The sequence below is a fragment of the Canis aureus genome, chromosome 24, assembly GCF_053574225.1.
Source record: "Canis aureus isolate CA01 chromosome 24, VMU_Caureus_v.1.0, whole genome shotgun sequence".
NCBI lineage: Eukaryota > Metazoa > Chordata > Mammalia > Carnivora > Canidae > Canis > Canis aureus.
The window spans coordinates 3,843,337-3,863,272 of NC_135634.1; the positions used below are offsets into that span (position 1 = coordinate 3,843,337).

General features: G+C 36.5%; 1 protein-coding gene across 2 annotated transcripts in view; it reads left to right on the plus strand.

The window, feature by feature from the left end:
* Window positions 1-379: 379 nt before the first annotated feature.
* Window positions 380-19,936, plus strand: part of TRPC4 (transient receptor potential cation channel subfamily C member 4) — a 208,621-nt gene continuing 189,064 nt past the window's right edge. Inside the window, exon 1 of one of the 2 annotated variants that reach the window (XM_077867972.1) lies at window positions 380-607. The gene's annotated coding sequence lies outside the window, so the exon portion shown is untranslated. The remainder of the gene's footprint in view (window positions 608-19,936) is intronic. The other variant, XM_077867973.1, reaches the window with a different exon arrangement.

Below are 19,936 nucleotides of genomic sequence, written 5' to 3' on the forward strand. Positions count from 1 at the left end.
CCCCGGACCCCGCGGTGGGCTCCGCCACCGACTCGGCCGGACCACGGCTGGCTCGCGGTAAGCCCGCCGGCTGCCCCCACCGAGTTGGCCCAGGGCGGCGGCGGCGGCGGCGGCGGCGGCGCGGGGTCCACGGCAGCGCCCGCCCGCGCGGGTCCCTCCCCTCCCCCCCGCCCCCCCCGGGCGCGCAGAGCGGTGCGTGGGCCGCGCATCCCCCGGGCCGGCGCTCCCGAGCGGGGTCCGTGCGGACCCGGAGGCAGGCGGCCGGCCGGGACGAAGGGCGGGGTGGCTTCCTCTGGGCTCCCGCCGGCAGCCGTGGGAACGCCGACTTTACCCCGAGGGACCGCGGAGGGGGCCGGAGCTCGCCGCCCCCGCCCGCGCCGCCCCTCCCCCGCCGCCCCCGGCGCGGCTCGGAGCATCCTCCCTCCGCCCAGTTCGGTGCCAGCTGCGTGGGCTCCAGCTCTGGCGTTTTCCTTGGAATGCTCCACAACTCGGCGGCGACGGAGGAAACCCCGCTGCAATCGGCCGGGCGTGCTGTCCCCGGCGGAGCACCCGCGCCACGCGTCCTGGGACCGGCCTCGCCTCGGCCCGGAGCCTGCCAACTTTGCAGGTAAAGGGGGTGTCGCGCCGCCTCAGAGCCCCGTTTGACCGCGGCTGCACGTCGCTTCTCTCTGGGATCCCGGTGAAGTTTCTCCAGTGCCCGGGAAGCCGGCTCCCTCCCGGAGGCGGGCATCCCCGGGGGTCAGGAGTTCAAAGGCTCCGGCCGCAGGGTTTCTCCTGAGGGCTCCAGACCGCGGTTGTGCGGCTTCCTGCGGTTGAGCCGGGCGGCGCGGGAGTTTGGGGATGCTCCTCAGCCTCTCGCGGCACCCAGCTTGAAAACGGGGGAGAAGGCGAGGAGTGAACCCCCGAGGGGACTTATATGGTAAACAAAGCGGCTGCGGCCCCGCCGCGGTGCCGGGGAGGAAGGCTGTTTTTAGCCTTTCGTGCGTTTGGGGAAAATGGAGAACCTGGTGGCCCCTGGGCGTCTGGAAGTGAGCCCTAGACTCTCTGGCACCGACCCGGGGGAAAGGGAGAGGAAAGTGATCGATGCTCTGTCGATCAGTTACGCTCTGCGTCATTTTCATTCTCTACCAAGAAACAAACACTTTTATCGGTGTTGCTGGACCAACGCGAAGCGATTCCTAGTTCGCTTGGCAACTGAAATTCCAATTAAGCCGATGACCCCGTTTGCTACTTGGGTAAATCACGGAGATTCACAGCACAACTTGTTGTTCCAGCTGTGAACTCAGCTGCCTTTTGTGACTAGAGCTAGCGAATCCTGGCAAGGGTTGGAGGATTTGGGAGAGACTGAAAAAAAGGGAGGTGGTATCTTGTCTGTATTCACCGTGTTGCATCCACTATGATGCATCCCTGTTCACATGGTTTCTTAGGGAGACCCTTCCCAGTTAAATTACACAGCTATAAAATGCAGCGGGTTTCTCACTGCCTACTGAGTAAGCACCAAGCCAAAGGAGTGGGAGGAGGCAGAAGCAAGGCTTACTTCTTTTATTAAAAATAAATTTACAACAGACTTGTAAAACAAACAAAAAAAATCTTTCAGGTTTCATGTAATTTCATGCTTTTCGATCGTAGTAATCACAAAATGACATACCACAAATGCTTTAAGAAAAATGGTTAACTAGAGGTTTTTTTTTTTTTTTTTTAATCTGGATTAGACAATAAGAGTAAGAAAGAGTGGGTGGATATGTTAAAACATTGAAATCATCATTTCCATGTTATGGTTTGCTATTTAAACTGACATTTGTAATACATACTTCTATTCTGGACGGCATACGAGGAAACATTTCTCCTTAAGTATTTATGGCAAAGAATCAAGGTACAGGGATAACTAGTACTTTAGATATTAGAATCAAAATTTAAGACGTTGTAAAGAAGCACTTTAAAAATTGTATTTATGAATTAATGCAGTTAAGGCAAATCACATCAGAAGTCAAATGGGCCTTATCAAAGTATTTTATGCAGATGTCTTGTATTAATGAAGGTTAGCGCAGGTAGAAAGCAAGCAAGCAAGCAAGCACTTACGTTGCTTATGAATAAGAAACCAGGGAGCTGGAGAGCCTTTCAATAGAGCTCCGATTAGAGCTCAGCTATTCTGCAAACTTGCTGTTACGGAGTGAAGAGCTGAAAGATTTACGCTAAGAAAGTTGCCCTCAAGGAGAGATGCTAACTGGTTAATGAGACTGATACAAGAGGTGCTTAATATTCCAGTGAATAAATATAATGAATATATTGTTAGATCAATAGTTCAGATAAGGCATAGTGAGATGTGTCATTGCAAATTTAGAAAAGTTCTTCATCCTGTTAACTTAAAGAAACAAGAGCATTCATCAAAGCAGAAAGTATCTAAGCTCAACACATAGAAGAAATGTCTCTTTAGAAAAATCTTTCAAACATTGCCAACATTTCTAAAAATCTCTGACTTTGGAAAATAAGTTTCCATTTACTTGTTTAATGGTTCTCAAAGATTTATAAAAGGTAAAATAGATTTCCATTATTTATAAGCTGTAAAATTTTGTCGTTTTTGTGTTCTTTATTTTTTCTGCTGCATTTATTCCCAGAAGGTCAAGATTAAAATGCACATTAAAAACTATGAGAAAATTAAAGTTCTCTATGAATTTTATGGCCACTTTGACAATTAAAATAGACCAAATAACTTTCCATATAAGATAACCTTAATTAACTCATACTTTACATAAGTAAAATATCTAAAACATTGTTATTTTATTCTTTCTGTTTAGGAGAAACTCAAATATCTTATATATCTTCTTCAGCAAACCCATTTTAAACTTTTAAGCTTAAACCTATTAGAGCATGATAAATTTCTATTGAAGTATAATAATAGCCTTTAGGATGTGCTGATTAACCCCACTGAATGAAACAATATTTTTATAAATATATTGTTGAGAATGTTGGCATGCTTTTATAATTGTGCATTTGATTGCCAGGGTAATTTCTGGCAATTAAGATTATCAACATTACCTTTAACAACTAAAAACTGAAATTATCTTTTCTAATTACTTCATATATTGTAACATAAAGATATACACATATTTGTTCAATAGTTAAAATTGTGAATATCAGTGCTCAAAGGCATGAAAGATTTTTTAAATACAGATATACAAAAATTGCTCAACAGTATAGCTAGTATAGTAAAACTGTGGACCTTTCTTATGAAAAGATGATTGTTTTATTTTTTAAGATTTTATTTTTTGTTTATTAGAGACAGAGAGAGAGAGAGAGAGAGGCAGAGACACAGGCAGAGGGAGAAGCAGGCCATGCAGGGAGCCCGATGTGGGACTCAATCCCAGGTCTCCAGGATCATGCCTTGGGCTGAAGGCGGCGCTAAGCCACTGAGCCACCGGGGCTGCCCTGTTTTATTTTTTTAAAACAAGCTAGGTGGCAGGAAATATAATAAATGATTAAATCTTTCTTTTTCAAAATCATTATTGCCAAACACTTTATGAGATCAGATTCTAGTGTGTGTCTTTACTTTCTACGTTGTTTTGTCTGGGCTAACTTGAAGCCAGGTAAATATACTATTCAGCCTCTTAATATCTATGGAAAACCTCCCATAAGCATTTTGGTTGTCATTGAAAAGGAGATTGAAGAGACAGCTCAAAATAAAAATCTTGTCTTTTTTCACCAAATTTATGCCCATCACCTCCCTACCCCAAATACATATTAAAACCGATTAATTCAACCCCACTTCCTTGGACAGTTGCTTCAGAACTCTTTTCTGTCCTTATGTTTTCTTTTTTCTTTTTTTTTTTTTTTTAAATTTATGATAGTCACACAGAGAGAGAGAGAGAGAAAGAGAGGCAGAGACACAGGCAGAGGGAGAAGCAGGCTCCATGCACCGGGAGCCCGACGTGGGATTCGATCCCGGGTCTCCAGGATCGCGCCCTGGGCCAAAGGCAGGCGCTAAACTGCTGTGCCACCCAGGGATCCCTGTCCTTATGTTTTCTACTTTTAACCCTCCCAGATGCAATGAGATCTCAATATTTTAAGAGATGGGAGACTATTTTGATCAAGGATAGAATATCATGGCTATATCTTTTAATCAGTACAAATACAGACCTGATCTCTGAAAACAGAAGTACTGCCAGAAACACTCTATGATGAAAAAATACATTTAGAAAAAGTAGCCATTCATTCGCTAAAATGAAAATGAAAGACACATGCCTTGAAAATATACCAATTTAAAACTATGCTGTTCTCTCTGAGGCATCCGGTGAATGAAGTGATCTACTTAAATTTTTTACAAGTCTCAGTGATCCTTTGGAAAGTTCAGTCTTGCTTAAATAGTATGCAAAAAAGAGATAAAGGTTTCAGTACTGGATCTGCTTCTGTAACTCATCTGTAAATAACATGCCATTAATATTATTGTATGTTTTGTCTCCTTTTAAAAAATGTTTCCTTTGAAATATAGCAGTGTTACAGAGTAATGGCTTCTCGTGGAGCAAAAGATGACACATAGGCACAGTTTTATACATAAAATTAAAAATGTTAATTAAAACATTAATTTAAAAACATGCCTTAATCACTTTATCTAGCACACTGCCTTCTTTTTGAGGAATAGCAAGTGCAATGAAATCAATCAGACATGTATTCATTATATTCTGCTTATAGTTTGCTATTATATTTTTAAAATACATTGAAAAAGTCAACGTAAGTAATTTTCTTGAACAAATTTCATTAAAGTTAAAACTTGTTTAAGACAGAACACATGAACTATTTCATGTTCATGAAAGGAGGAAAAAGAGATGGGAGCCAAAGCTTATGAGTGCTTAGTATGTACCAGATACTATGCTAGAACTTAAAAAAAAAACAAGACAACTTTTTCTCATGTTTATTTTCACATCTACCATAAAACTAGTATCATTAACACCCTTTGAAGACTTTGAAAAGACCAAAGTTCTAAAATACCACAAAGTTGCTTTGTGGCAAGTCTGGATTTGAGCCCTTGTCTATTTGATTCTAAAACTGACTTTTTTTTTTACTTAATTTTTATGGCTTCTGAACTAAAATTAGTGTCTCTTAACAAGGTTCATAAGTTCACGGTATTCCTACCACTATTTATGTCTTTAATTTTTCGGATATTTTAACATTGGGGTATAATCTCATTATGAGTTATCATCAAACAATACTCTGTTAACTAAAGTTCTAAAAGTTTCGAAGCAGAGCAAGAGCTAAGCCACTCACCTCAAGCAGGTTGTTCTCAAAATTATTTCTTTTCTTCTTCTTGAATATAAATGTAATGTGTATGGAAAGAAAAAAAAAGCTTTTTATGGATAAAATTGGAGGTTATAATTTTTTTTGAGTCATTAAATTACAATTTATAAATAAAAAATTCTCATTCAAAACTTTAAAACATCCCTAGGCTGTTAATAAAATATGTTTGTTCATAGAAAATGTAATCGTGCTAAATAAGCATGTTAGGTTTATATTATCGCATCTTGTTGATGCTATATAAAACTTTTAGACAAGTGTTTTTATCTTAATTTTATCTGAAAAATTTAATCGCCTAATTATTTTTAATGTCCCTTGGTATTTAACCAGGGGAGCTCTCATTCATATATCCCAGAAGGCATCTGTCAGCTGGTAACATATTTTAAGAAATTTGCCACTTTTTTTTTCAAAGGTATATCTGCAGTTAAAATGATGTGATTATGTCCAAAGGCTTATTGACATTGAAGTTAAAGGAATAGTTTTCTTGAATATGTGTAATACCATTGCAAAAATTAACACTGAAATGCTACCCATTCAGTAGATATTTATTGAATATTAGTAAGTGAATAATTGAATAATTAGATGAATGGCAGAAGAATAAGGTCTTCATCTTTGTATTTTCTGGCAAAGTTCCCTCTGTATATAATAAATTTCCCCTTATTTCCTCCTGTCAAAATGTTCTTCATGCACTAAAGTCTAGTTCACCAGTACTGTCTCCTTTGAAAGTTTCCTTCCTGTCTCCAGGTGTTGCAAGTATAAATACCAGCAAAACTTTGTTATATTCTGACTTGCAGGTGGGTACAGGTCTGTCTCCTGAGCTAGACAGTAAACTCCTTTAAGAAACCCGGAAGATGCTCAAAAAAATCTATGAGTTTTTAACTGAATTAGATTGTAATAAGTGTTATGCTTTTGTAATTGACCCTAACTAATTGATTTCAGTTTTGTAATACCATAGTTGGCTGAATTTTGAGCATATTTATTTATAGAATGAAGTCAGTTATAATAATGACATTGCACTTGCGTGATATATTGCATACCATATTATTTCTTATGTTGCAGAAGTAATGAACCCATAGTTATTCAGTGGCTATAGCTTGCAGTCAACTAGTTACTCCCATCATGCTCATTGGATTTATATATAGCTAATTATCAATGTGTTTTAGTTTACATGGTGCTGTGACGCAGTTCTTATGGGAGAGTGTCCCATGACACTGGAAGTGTGGTCAAAGTTGAAAGAAGACAGAAATATTTCTTAGGAATATCTACTGAATTAAAGAAAGCCAGAGACTTCTTTGGAGTGATTATATTTGACAAAATAAGTTGAGAATTCATGTCAAAGACTTGACAAGTACATGATGTCCAACTGTGCATGGCATGAGCTTTTTTTTTTTTTTTTTGTCTTTTCATTCTATTTCATTGAGAACCAAGGTTTATGAAAAGTGTTCAGATACTCTTGCTACATCTTTCCTATGTCTTACCTCTAAATAATAGTGGGGAAACTACACAACTGTGGAAGCTAGATCCTGTGCATACCAGGATTATATAGTTCATAGCACATTGCACTGTAATTTTCATTTTCACTGTATTAGTACAATTAGGGTTCAATGTGTGCTTTTTGAATAGATGAATGGAGTAAATGAAATGAATGAATAGATGATTGGTCTATTGTCAGCTGCTATGTTCAACTCTTGCTGTGCTTTCTAGTAACTGGTCACACAGCAGTATGAATTCCCAAAACCACAATGGAAGGATGAGAGGACAGGCGTGTTGCATAGTGTACACTAGTGAAGAATGGAGAATCCATTGTGTTTATAGATAGCCATCCCTGCTATTTGTGACAACACAGGTATCATTTTATGTAAAGATCCCCTTCATGCTAGGTGAGATAAAGCTGCATATCCTGAAGATCACATTTAAATGAATTCTCTTCAGTGATAGTTGTAATGTGACAAGTGCAGGTATTGGGTCTTGTTTAATTTCATCTAGAGTTATACATAATGCTGCACTTAAACATATACTAGCATTAAAAACCTATATTTAAATTAATTAAATATAACTTATAAAATATAAATTTGATTAGATAGAATATTAATATATTATGTATAATAAATTAATACAAATACTTTATAAACATGTATCATACATAATATTATATTTTATATTTTTATATATATATATATATAGAGAGAGAGTGTGTGCACATGTGTGTGCATATTATATAAGTAACAAAAAGAATGAGGGACTGCCCCTGGGTAGTAAGCTCTTAAAATAATGACCACAGAGTAATTATCAGAGATAGTGAGATACAAATAGTTAGCAGAATGTAGAGTAGCCCATAAAAGACAAGAGAAGTTATTTGCCAATGTCAGTGTCCCTGTGGAATGGTTAGATATGTAATGAATGACTTGGAAGGTCATCTAATTCAAAAGTCTTTTTCTAAGCAAAACTTTCAAATCTTACTAAATGATTTTTCGCTAATATACTATATGCATATATATATATATATATATATTTTAAAGATTTATTTATTTATTTATCAAAGAGAGAGAGGCAGAGACACAGGAGGAGGGAGAAGCAGGCTCCATGCTGGGAGCCTGACGTGGGACTCGATCCCGGGACTCCAGGATCGCACCCTGGGCCAAAGGCAGGCGCTAAACCGCTGAGCCACCCAGGGATCCCCTATATGCATATATATTATATATATACACAAATATAGGGTGGTTCCATTCTAGAATCATCTAGAAGTTCTCGTATCCAGTGCTAGTGTTTCCTAGCCAGCTGCTCTGTCTATAGATGAGAATGTATTGAAGACTTAGAAGCAGACCATCTTTCTCATGGTCTTAAATGTTTGGAACAAAGAAAGGGACTGGACAGCTACATTAACCTTTATAAAAAAAACTTTTTTTGCGACCTACATTCCTAGAACTACCCACTTTGTGCCGAAATTTTGCTTTCTGAGAGTCAGCTTGTGAAATAATCAGAGTTCCTACATCTAAGCTTCTGAGAACCTCTATAGTTAAGAGAAAGAGTATTTTTAAAGAACAGTCAAATTTTGGGATTATTATTGCTCTGTAGGGTATTAAATAGCTTTGCATCTTAAAAAAAAATAAGACATATCCCTATGTATTGGTTGAATAAAAAGAAAATCTTGGCAAAGGGAAAAGACTCATTTGCTTGTCTAGTTCATTTTAACCTCACAGCTTAACATTTTGATTTGTAAAGTACAAGCTACTTAGAGAGCTGAACGGCATACTTTTTTCATTTAGTATTCCAGCACGTTCTTGAAACAAAGTGAACCAGCAAATGATTTTGCCCTTTCATGAATAAAAGAAGGTATAATGAAAAACATTTCATCATCATAATAGTACTTGTAGTAAAGAAATTTTTCCAACATATAAAATATCAACAACTTTAACTTGAAGAATAAAAGCTTGTTTCTATTCTATTGTACTTAGCAGTGAACCACTAAAAGAATTTAAAGCAAACTTTCTAATATACTTAAACACTTTCTTACTAGTTATTACACTGCTATAATTGAAATATTGAATACAATTAAGTATTAGTAATTGCCTCATTTTGATTAATAGTTCATTGTAATCATTTTTGGCAACAAAATGCAGATCTGTTGTATATTATAATATTTTAGCCTCTGATTTTTTTGTGACAGATATTTATGAAGTAAAAATAGAAGCAGAGATTAATCTGAGAGGTAAAAAAATGGAGTATTTGAAATAATCCATTGTTGAATAATCTAGGTGTATTTGAAAAACATAATCTTGATTCATTTTAGTTTATTTAAAGAAAGTTCTTTGAAAGCTGGGCATTCTTACAATGGCTCCTGGTCTTAAGATTCAAAATAAAATCTCATCTATAAAAATATACCAGGATTATGTATCAAATATTTAATGTAATTATAGAGAGTCTCTAACTACTTCTAAAATGCATTGGCATTCAGTAGCTTTTAGAAGTGTTTTAGAGCCTTCCAGGATTTATTTTGAGTTTTTAATCAAAACGAAATGGATGTACAAGTACAGCAAAGACAGTGACTGCTCAGAGGGTTTCATATACCCTTTGGTTCATTTCCAGTGCAACATTCAGTCATACTTACTGTTTGCACTTCATCAGTCCTCTCCCCACAGATGGGCTTCTTGTTTGAGGCTGCATCCTCATAGAGAGGAGGCTTATGACAGAGGAGTTGCCATATATAAATTCACATTCCCTGCTGCCTCAAATGGACCAGGGTGCTTCCATATGTAGATGGTGACGATGATGAACATTTATTTTTCTGAACATTTACAAAGTTGTAAGATCCTTACTCAAGGTTGAATTATGACTTATGATAAAATATCATTAATAGTTTCTTTTTTCCTTTTCTTTAGGTTAGAGATAGAAGTTTCTTCCTAATGTATTTAAGAAAATTTGATATCAGGAAGGATTTAAGCAAAAACTTTTAAGGAAGGAGATTTCATATTGCCACATCCTCCCTTGATATTTGGGGAAAGGCAAGATTAATTTAATCTATTGTGTTTAAGGAAAATGAGTAATTGCATTCTCTGTTACGAGGATGAAATCGTTACAAAGTTGGTCCTGGGAGTTTTTTAGCCTTTTTTTTTTTTTTTTTTTTTTTGATTTACACTAAAATGAATGCTCACTATAATCATGAGGATAAATACTAACAGTAGTTACTATATGAATATTTTCAAATGTCTTATGTGAAACATCAAAATACTTAACATATGTTGCTGATTTATAAATCATAGTCATTTATTTTAAAAAGAATTTAACATTTTAGTTTTAATTCAGGTAACAAGTACTTTTAGTTTACTTACTTAAAATTTTTAGCAGTACTTTTGAAAGTGTTTGCCAGTTATTTGAAATATAAATGTAAGACCAAACACTACAAAATATTTATGACTTTTGATGAACTGTTGTTGTCTTTATTTCTTTACGAGTATGTTGAAATAAATATGAGGGATAGCGTATTTATCTTTAATAAAGATAAAATGTGCATGTGCTTTTGGGGGCTAGGCAGGATAAGCTGGATAAATTTAATTTTCTATTCTTTTCAAGAACAATCATAAATATGTTTTATTTTCTCTTTTAGTTTTCTTGTGTATTTTTATAATTGCATATGTAACATCTGCTACTTTCAGATGCCTTCGCTTCCTTTTCGTGACACCATGTCTCCGTGGGGAACCACTAGGACTTACTAGCGTGTTTTGTGTCAGTATGGTAGCAATGAATTTTTTCGGTCTTTGATTGAAAATGTTTTGGTTTTCACCTTGCTTTTAAAGCTATTTTCATTTGTTCGAGTATTCTATATTGGGAATTATTTTCTTTCAATACTTTACAGACACCACCCAATTGACTTTCGACTTCCATCATTTCTGTTGAGAAGTCAGCCATTGGTCTGACTGTTGTTCCTCTGAGAAAGGTGTGTTCTTAATTTTTTATTGGTTTTATAAGTTTTTTTCTTAGTCTTCTGTCTCTGTAGTCTTCCAATAATGTGCTTACATGATCTCTTTGAATTTCTACTGCTTGACATTTGGAATGGTTCTTTATAATGGATTCATAAATTTCACCAGTTTTGAAAAATTCTTGGTCACCTCTTCAGATATAGTTGGGCACTTTCCTTTCTTTTCCCTTAAGAACTCCAATTATACATTTTTTACCTTTTTACTCTGTCATATATCTAGTGGTCTTTTCATTCTTCTTATAATGCATTTTCCATCCATTTTTGCTCTCTCTGCTATAATCTGGTTAATTTTTGTAGTCTTATTTTCCTTTCATGAATCTTCTTTTTTTTTTTTTACTATGTCCTATCTGTTGTTAAACTAATTTAATGTTATTAATTTCAATTATTACATTTTTCACTCTCAGTATTTTAATTTGATTCTTTTAAAATAGATTTTAGATCCCTCATAAAATTTTCAATTTTGCCATCTTATTTCTGAGTATTTTTGAACAACACATTCAGTTTAAAGTCTGAGGCTAATAACTACAATAACAAAGGCCATGTGTTGATATGTTTCTCTTAACTTTTTATTAGAATGCCTCACAGTTTTTTATTTAAAGGTGGAAAATGGGGGCCGCTTGGTGGCTCAGCAGTTGAGTGTCTGCCTTTGGCTCAGGTTGTGATCCTGGGGTCCTGGAATCGAGTCCTGCATCAGGTTCCTCCCTCTGCCCTATGTCTCTGCCTCTCTCTCTCTATCTCTCATGAATAAATAAATAGAATCTTAAAAATCTGCCCTATGTCTCTTCCTCTTTCTCTGTATCTCTCATAAATATAAATAGAATCTTAAAAAAAATAATGTATATCAAAAATTATAGAGGGCAGCCTGGGTTGCTCAGCGGTTTAGCGCTGCCTTCAGCCCAGGGCCTGATCTTGAGACCTGGGATTGAGTCCTATGTCAGGCTCTCTGCATGGAGCCTGCTTCTCCCTCTGCATGTGTCTCTGCCTCTATCTCTTTCTGTCTCTCATGAATAAATTAATAAAAAATTTTTAAAAATTAGAGAAAAAATTATAGCTTTGCCATCCTCTCCCAAAGAGTTATGCCCTATTCTCCAACAGGCAGCTAGAATGGAAATAGACATCTTAATCCAATCATAAGCTGAGCTGATCAGAGGCTAATTTTCAGACTTTGCAAGTCTCTGAATCCCTGGTTGACCCCAGTAATACATGATACGGTCTCAGGGTCTAAGAATCTTGGATATTTAATAAGACTACTTCTCATTGCAGCTTCCATAATAATGAGTTTTGTCTTTGAATTTTTGTGAGATTGATGAATACTTCGCTCTAATTTTCAGCAGCTTTCTGATAATGTCTTATTTTCTTGCAAAGCTTAAGATTTTAACAAATGCTTTGAGAAGCGTTCTTGAGTGTGACACTTTTATCAATCTCCCTTTTTTCTAGGCTATAGGAACCTTATATTCTTCTTGCCTTGGCGAATGCCTTGAGGGGAAACATGATTTATAGACGGTCAGTTCACTTCTCTATGGCTCCTCTCTATCTGAGATCTTGGCTCCCCAAGATAGTTAGGTCTGCAGCAGTTCTTTAGATAGAGGGTTCTTTCTTTGTTTACATTTTCCAGCTTTTCTAAATGTTATCAGAAAGAATGTTAATCCACTATATGTCATTCTGTCATAGTTAGAGATGGAAGTCATCTTTTATACTTGGACTTCAATGCTGAAAAATTTTGTGAAAATGTTTAAAAGAAAGCAACTGTACTCATATAGAATAGTATAGATATGTAATTATACCCATAGAGAGATGACTATGGCAAAAGAGTTCTAGAATTTTTAACCTTACTTATTTATTTGTGTGGAAGTATCAACATTATTCTTGAATGATTAGTAAGTCTTTGACACTAGAAACTAAACCATTTTAAAGTATTTTGTATAAAATAATTCATAACAAAATCAAATTAATCTGGCACAAATCAATTATAATTAAGTTCCAATTAATAGCTCTTTCTTACTGAATAGCAAACACACTATTAACAGAACAAAAAGTAAAGGCAATATAATGCAGTAGCAATTTGACCTCTTCATCACTGAGGTTAGATATTTTTCAGGCCTGTGGTTTTCTAAGTAATCTTCATTTCTCTCACTTGAAGTCCATTATAAAAATCCTATTTATTGCTCACTGGTGTTTGTGTTATAGCTATAACTGCTACTGTTAAAATTACCTGATATATTTCCTTAAAGATATTCTTCAGATATACTACATTATTGTATCACACCAGATAATGTAAGTTGACATCATTCAAACTTGCTTATGAAACAGTATTTCTGGTTTTATCATCAATATCATTGCAGCATATTATTAATATATCTGCTCATTGTTTTCATTTGATCCAAATCAGGCCTTGTTTACCCTGAGATATGCATTTGTCTATTTTAATCTTTGCTCAAGGGATGTAGGAGGGCATGAGGGTAATGCTGAATTCCCATTATAGACTTGACCATGGTTGGATCCCAAAATGATACGGGGTCAGCTCTGTTCTGAGAAAAGTTGTCAATGCTGAATCTTTTGGGCTAGAGAATTGAGTTTTTTTCATAGTGTCTTCTGCTTTAATATTGGCTTTAAGTATAATGAGGCCCCAGTGGATGGCCTGAGTAAAGGTTTACTCAGAAGATTGTGAGGAGGGATCCCTGGGTGGCGCAGCGGTTTGGCTCCTGCCTTTGGCCCAGGGCACGATCCTGGAGACCCGGGATCGAATCCCACGTCGGGCTCCCGGTGCATGGAGCCTGCTTCTCCCTCTGCCTATGTCTCTGCCTCTCTCTCTCTCTCTCTCTCTCTCTCTCTCTCTGTGACTATCATAAAATAAACTGAAACTTTAAAAAAAAAAAAAAAAAGAAGATTGTGAGGAGTTAAATTTAATTCTAGACCCAGTACTGGTCAGTTGTGTCCCAGAAGGGAGATCCAAATTTGTTTGGGCTGACATTCCTAATCTGTCCCTAAACCCAAGATCTGAAGCCATAGCTGTGACCATGGTCCTTAACACTACCATCTCCTATGATGGAAAGGAGTTCATCTCATGGCCAACAGCAGGTACACCATTCTAAGCTTCAGGAGAACCCATCTTAAAGCCAGGCTTTCCTTCTAGTGGAAGATCTTGGTCACCAACCCTGAGATTCATCTAAGTTGTTGTGTGTATCAATAGCTTATTATTTTTAGTTCCTTAATATTCCATGGTGTGAATGAAACAAAATCTTCATATCATTGGGATGACAACATGGACAAGCTGGAAGGCATAATGATCTAGGAATTTACTTTCCCCTGAGCTACCTTCCTATCAAGGACCTGAGCGTCTGCAACTGCACACCAAGCTCCTACCCAAGAAGCCCATAGATTTCATGTAACTGGGAATTGAGGTCTTTGTAATGGGACTTAAGACAATATCCTGATACATCTGGAGGGAGGTAACCAAGCTTCTCCAAAAGTTGTAGGGTGCCATCTGGAGGACTTTGGGGCTATAACCCAAGACTGGCCTTAAGGAAAGAGCAGATGTTGGAGGTCTCTCAAACCTGACTCAGAGTATCATCTCATTTCTATGTCACAGACGTATAGTTCTTAATTCTTCTTGGCCTGAGTACTTTCTTTTATCTCCACACATTGTGTAGATTTGCCAGAAAATCATCATGCCACTTTTCTCTTGTTTTTACTAATGACCAAGAAAACCTCACAGACTTCCCTGATTTGCTTGAAGGCTTTCTTGGAAAATTACTTCAGTAACCTTTTAGTCATCTCCTAACTGGATCTATTTTTCCCCAGGATAATAGGATAGGGATTGAAGTGTGATACTGGAGAGGCCTGTTGTGTTTTACTTCTTATCTTTTTAGGGTGCTCTCAAAGCCTCTTGATGTGCCCTCTGTGAAGACCAGGTGCTCTACAGGCAACAAGAATGATGTGGACAGGAACCTGAATACCTCCTTCATGTATTTCACCTTGCCCCTCTACCTTTCCTGTCTGCTATTTTTATGTACCATAATGGTCCAGAGATGCTGCTGTGTGTATTAAAGATTTGCAGTTCATCTATTAAAGATTTTTCCATTTAAGTTTTTTGAGGGCCCCTCAAATTTATACTGTACATATTTTTCTTTACAAACATCAATTTCAAGGCATAACTACTACATAATGTCAAGCCCTCCAGACTGAAATTCTCAACCCTACTGAGCTCAGTTTTCTTGAGTGTTTCCTAAAGAATGACACGCCTAATATAATTTTTCTTCACATCTTTTTCCCATCTCTTGTTTTGTGATAATGTGTTTGCACTTAACATCACAATGCAATCCCTCCAGTACACAGTTAAGCATGCTGAGTTGCTAGCTGGCTTTTAATGATTCTGAGATTTCAACCAGCTAAGAACATGGGAAGTTTAAAGTGCTCTCCTAGTGGCTAGAATGGAGTTTTCCAACTTTATTCTGAAAATAGTAGCAAAGTAGCATGGGTTAACATTTAATAGCTTATTGGTCTATGGCAGGCCCTGGGCTGATTGGTTTACTTTTTTTTTTTTTTTAAGAGATTTTATTTATTTATTTATTTATTTATTTATTTATTTATTTATAGACACACACACACACACACACACACACACAGAGGCAGAGACACAGGCAGAGGGAGAAGCAGGCACCATACAGAGAGCCTGACGAGGGACTCGATCCCGGGTCTCCAGGATCACGCTCTGGGCTACAGGCGGCGCTAAACCACTGCGCCACCGGGGCTGCCCTGATTGGTTTACTTGTATTGTCTTATTTTATTAGCCTCGTGACAACTGTCCTCATCTTCATTTTGCAGATCAGGAAGTTAAAGGCTTAACTTAGGACAGTTAAGAGAGCTTTTACAAGTCACATAATTAGTATGTGGTATAGCCCTGAATTTAACCCAAATCCTACACATTCTCAAACCAAGTTTCAAGTATTATACTATAGTTTGAAATCTGAGGCATTTTGTCACTGTACCCTTGTAAGCAGCCTCTACAAGCCTTTCGTTGTTTATTGGTCTTAGCACATATAACACAATGTTTCTAAGACTTTTGAGATTTTATAATACTTGCTATAGCACTTGTTAAGGTACTAACTTTTTAAGGACTGGTTTTAAATCCAATTGTACAATGCCTAAAGAAACAAAGTGTCTTTATTCATTCCTTTTTGTGTCTCTTCATTTATCAATGTCAATTTCAGGGGAAAAAATCAAATTTTTATCTTTCTTCCCCCTTTTAAGCATACTTTAAATATGATTGTTACAAGGTCTGCCTCTTGATTTATATTTTTATTTTTTTACGGATACCATCTGTAACCCCCAGAAACCATTCATTTGTTTTCCATCACTGTGATTTGTCATTTGAGGATGTAATACAATTGAAATCATACAATATTTGACTTTTTGAGATTGGCTTCTTTCATTGAAGATAATGCTCTTGAGGTTCATATAAGTTGTTGTGTATAACCATAGTTCATTCCTTTTTGTTGATAGTATTCCAGATGTGGATGGACTGCACACTGTGAATGGTTATTCACACACTGAAGGACAACTGGGTGATTTCCAGGCTTTTGCCATTACCAATAATGCTGCTATAAACATTTGTGTACACATGTTTGCATGAACATAAGTCTTCGTTTATCTGGGAAGCATGCCCAGAGTATAATTGTTGAGTCATGTTAGTTGCATGTTTAGATTTTTAAAAAACTGCTACACTATTTTTTTTTTTTTTGCTATATATTTTTTAGAGTGTCTATACCACTTTACATTCCTAGGAGCAATATACGAATGATCTAGTTTATTTTATTTTTTTTTTTATTTTTATTTATTTATGATAGTCACACAGAGAGAGAGAGAGAGGCAGAGACACAGGCAGAGGGAGAAGCAGGCTCCATGCACCGGGAGCCCGACGCGGGATTCGATCCAGGGTCTCCAGGATCGCGCCCTGGGCCAAAGGCAGGCGCCAAACCGCTGCGCCACCCAGGGATCCCTAGTTTTTTCATTTCCTTAGCAGATCAAGGTGTGGTAAGTTAGGGTCACGTAACATCCTTACTTTAGTGTCATTATTATTTCTTACTTCCATCATTCCTCTAGTAGTGACATCTCATTGTGGTATTAATTTGCATTTCTCTAATGGTGAATAATATTAAATATCTTCTTTTGTGCTTACTTACATCTGTATATTGTTTTTGGTGGAATATCCCTCAATGTCTTTTGTATATTATCTAATGTTTTGTTTTTGTTTTCAGTGTTGAGCTTTGCAAGTTTTTTATATATTTAAATATTGGCCGTTTATCAGATATGGTTTGCCATTATTTTCTTCAAGTCTGTGGTTTGTCGTGTCATCTTCTTGACAAGATCATTTGCAGAGCAAATGTTTTTATTTTGATTAAATCCAACATATGACCTCTTTCTTTCATACCACATTTATTTTTTTAAAAAGAGAAAATAAGGCATCAAGGTGCCTGGCTGGCTCAGTTGGTTAAGCGTCTGCCTTTGGCTCAGGTCATGGTCCCAGGGTCCTGGGATTGAGCACCACATAGGCCTCCATGCTCAGTGAGGAGTCTGCTTCTCCCTCTCCCTCTGCCCCTCCCCACTGCTCATGCTTGTTCACTCTGTCTTCCTCTCTCAAATAAATAAATAAAATCTAAAATAATAATAATAATTAATAATAATAATAAGGCATAGAGAAAACAAAGGATTTCCCAAATTCTCATAGCAAAGAAAACTAGTTTATTGCCTCCATCACTTGCTTCTGGTTACAGTGTTCAATAGATGGGTGTCTCAATGATCCTATCCCTATCTATCTGCTCACTTCTAGACTATTAGTATTTGTTTATATACAGGTTTAGAATAAGGTAAAAATTTGTCTTGATTAAATATACATTTGCTTATTATGACCCTCTGTAAATCATGTTATTATATACCATTAAGCACAATATCAACTGTTTTTTATTTTATTCTGTATCAGTTTTAAAGTTTTTTGCAATGCCTCACTTTGGATCACTATACAAAATTTTTGCTTGTGTGGTGACTAGTATTAGGTGAGTCTGTCTTGAGTTACAGATTCCAGGTGAATTGTTTGCTTGAGTAGCAAAAAAATTTCCATTAGGAATTTATCTGAATTTGTAGAGGAGATTCCTGGCAGTCTGATACTTCACTCTATAATGATCAGTATTCATATGGCAAAAGAATGTTACTTGTTTCCAGTTGTAGACCCAAATTTTAGACAAAAGGTGGAAAGCCATCTTTGGTGTGGGATCTACTGGAAATGTTATAAAGTTGAAAATGTGTAAGTAAATTTGTAGTTCACTAAAGTCAGAGGTGGAAATTAAAATGACAAGAGAACATTAAATATAAATTTATGGATACTATTTAAGTAATAGTACTCTAAAACATACAATAGTTTGGGCCATATGAAGCTGCCTGTCTCTGGTCCTTTTTTCACACACCAATTGATATGATTCAACCAGGTACCAAAAGAATTGTCATCATTAGATTGTTAGAGGGCCGAGTTAGGGGAGGTTGAGGAGAGATGGTGTAACTGAACTAGGCCTTTGTCATTCATTGCAAGACATCAATGTAAGTGTCTATAGAATCACATTAAAATATTTTTCTTACAAAGTTTATCTTTTTTAAGTATTTTTTTTCCTTTTTAAGTATTTACTTTCTAATACCAGCCAAATCTATACTTGCAAGTATCTAAATTTTTTTAGTTTTATTGAGATATAATTAATAAAATTATATGATATTTAAAGTATACACTATGGTGATTTCATATATATATGCAATATGAAAAGATTCCTTCCATGTAGTTAATTAACACATCCACTACCACACATATTCATCTTTTTCTGTTTTATTTTGTGCTGATGAGAACATTTATGATCTATTCTCTCAGGAAACTCAATAATTACACAGTAGAGTTTTATCAAGTGTATTCACCATGTTATACATTAGATCCTCAGACCTTATTTATCTTAGAGTAAAAGTATGTATCCTTTTACCAACCTCTTTGTTTCCCCCACCTCCACCCCACAGGCCCTGGCAACCACTTTTATACTCCCTATTTTTATGAGTTTGACTTTATTTAAATTCCACACATTTGTGAGATCACACAGGTTTTGTCTTTATCTGTCTGGCTTGTTTACTTAGCATAATACCGTCGAAGTCCATCCATATTTTCTTAAATGTCAGGATTTCCTTCTTTCTCATGACTGAATAATAGTCCTGTGTGTGTGTATGTGTGTGTATCTTGCATCTTCTTTATCCATTCATCCCTTGATGAGCACTTAGGTGATTTCTGTGGCTTGATTGTTGTGAATAATGCTGCCACAAATACAGGAGTTCTGGTAACTCTTTGGTGTCCTCTTCTCATTTCCTTTAGATAAATGCCCAGAAGTAGGATTGCTGATTATATGGAAGTTCTATTTTTAATTTTTTTAGGAAAAAAATATTTTTCAGTAAACACTTCTAAATATCATTTTTATAGTATTCACATGAATTATTCCTAATTGTTAATAATCCTCATTTGAAGCACTAACTTCCTAAGTAAGATCTATTGTATAATACAGCGAGAAATATTTTTTCCTGTGGTACCAGATACTTGGCAACAGTAACAATGAAAAATAGCAGAATTAAATAATTGATTTCTTCTGCAATCGAACTCTATTTGATTTGATTTACCTTCTCTGCATTTTCACTGACATAATTTGTCAACAAAGTTGTAGAGAAGAACAAAACAAATCAAGACACAAGAAAATGCGTATTATTTTCTGGTTGCAAAAATTCTGCTTAAGGTAAAATTTGTCTGAAAATTAATTATTGATGGTCCGACTAATAAAAAGATCGTATTTCAGACTCAGATGTGATTGATTTTACAGTAAATTACCCCAGGAGGATGGAATGTTCTGGTTGCTGGAATATTATGGTTAACAGCATTTGAGAAAAAGGATAGCATGATGACACACTTCCAAAATGTCTGTCATTTAAATTGCCCTAAACCACCCTGGCTGTGTGGAAGGAAGTGATTAAAAGCCTCAGATTTGATGTTACATAGACCTTAGTTTGAATCTTGACCCTCACATTCACTAGCTGGATAACCTTTTATAAATCACTTAATATCTCTGATCCTCAGGTTTCTCATCTATAAACTGAGGATAAAAA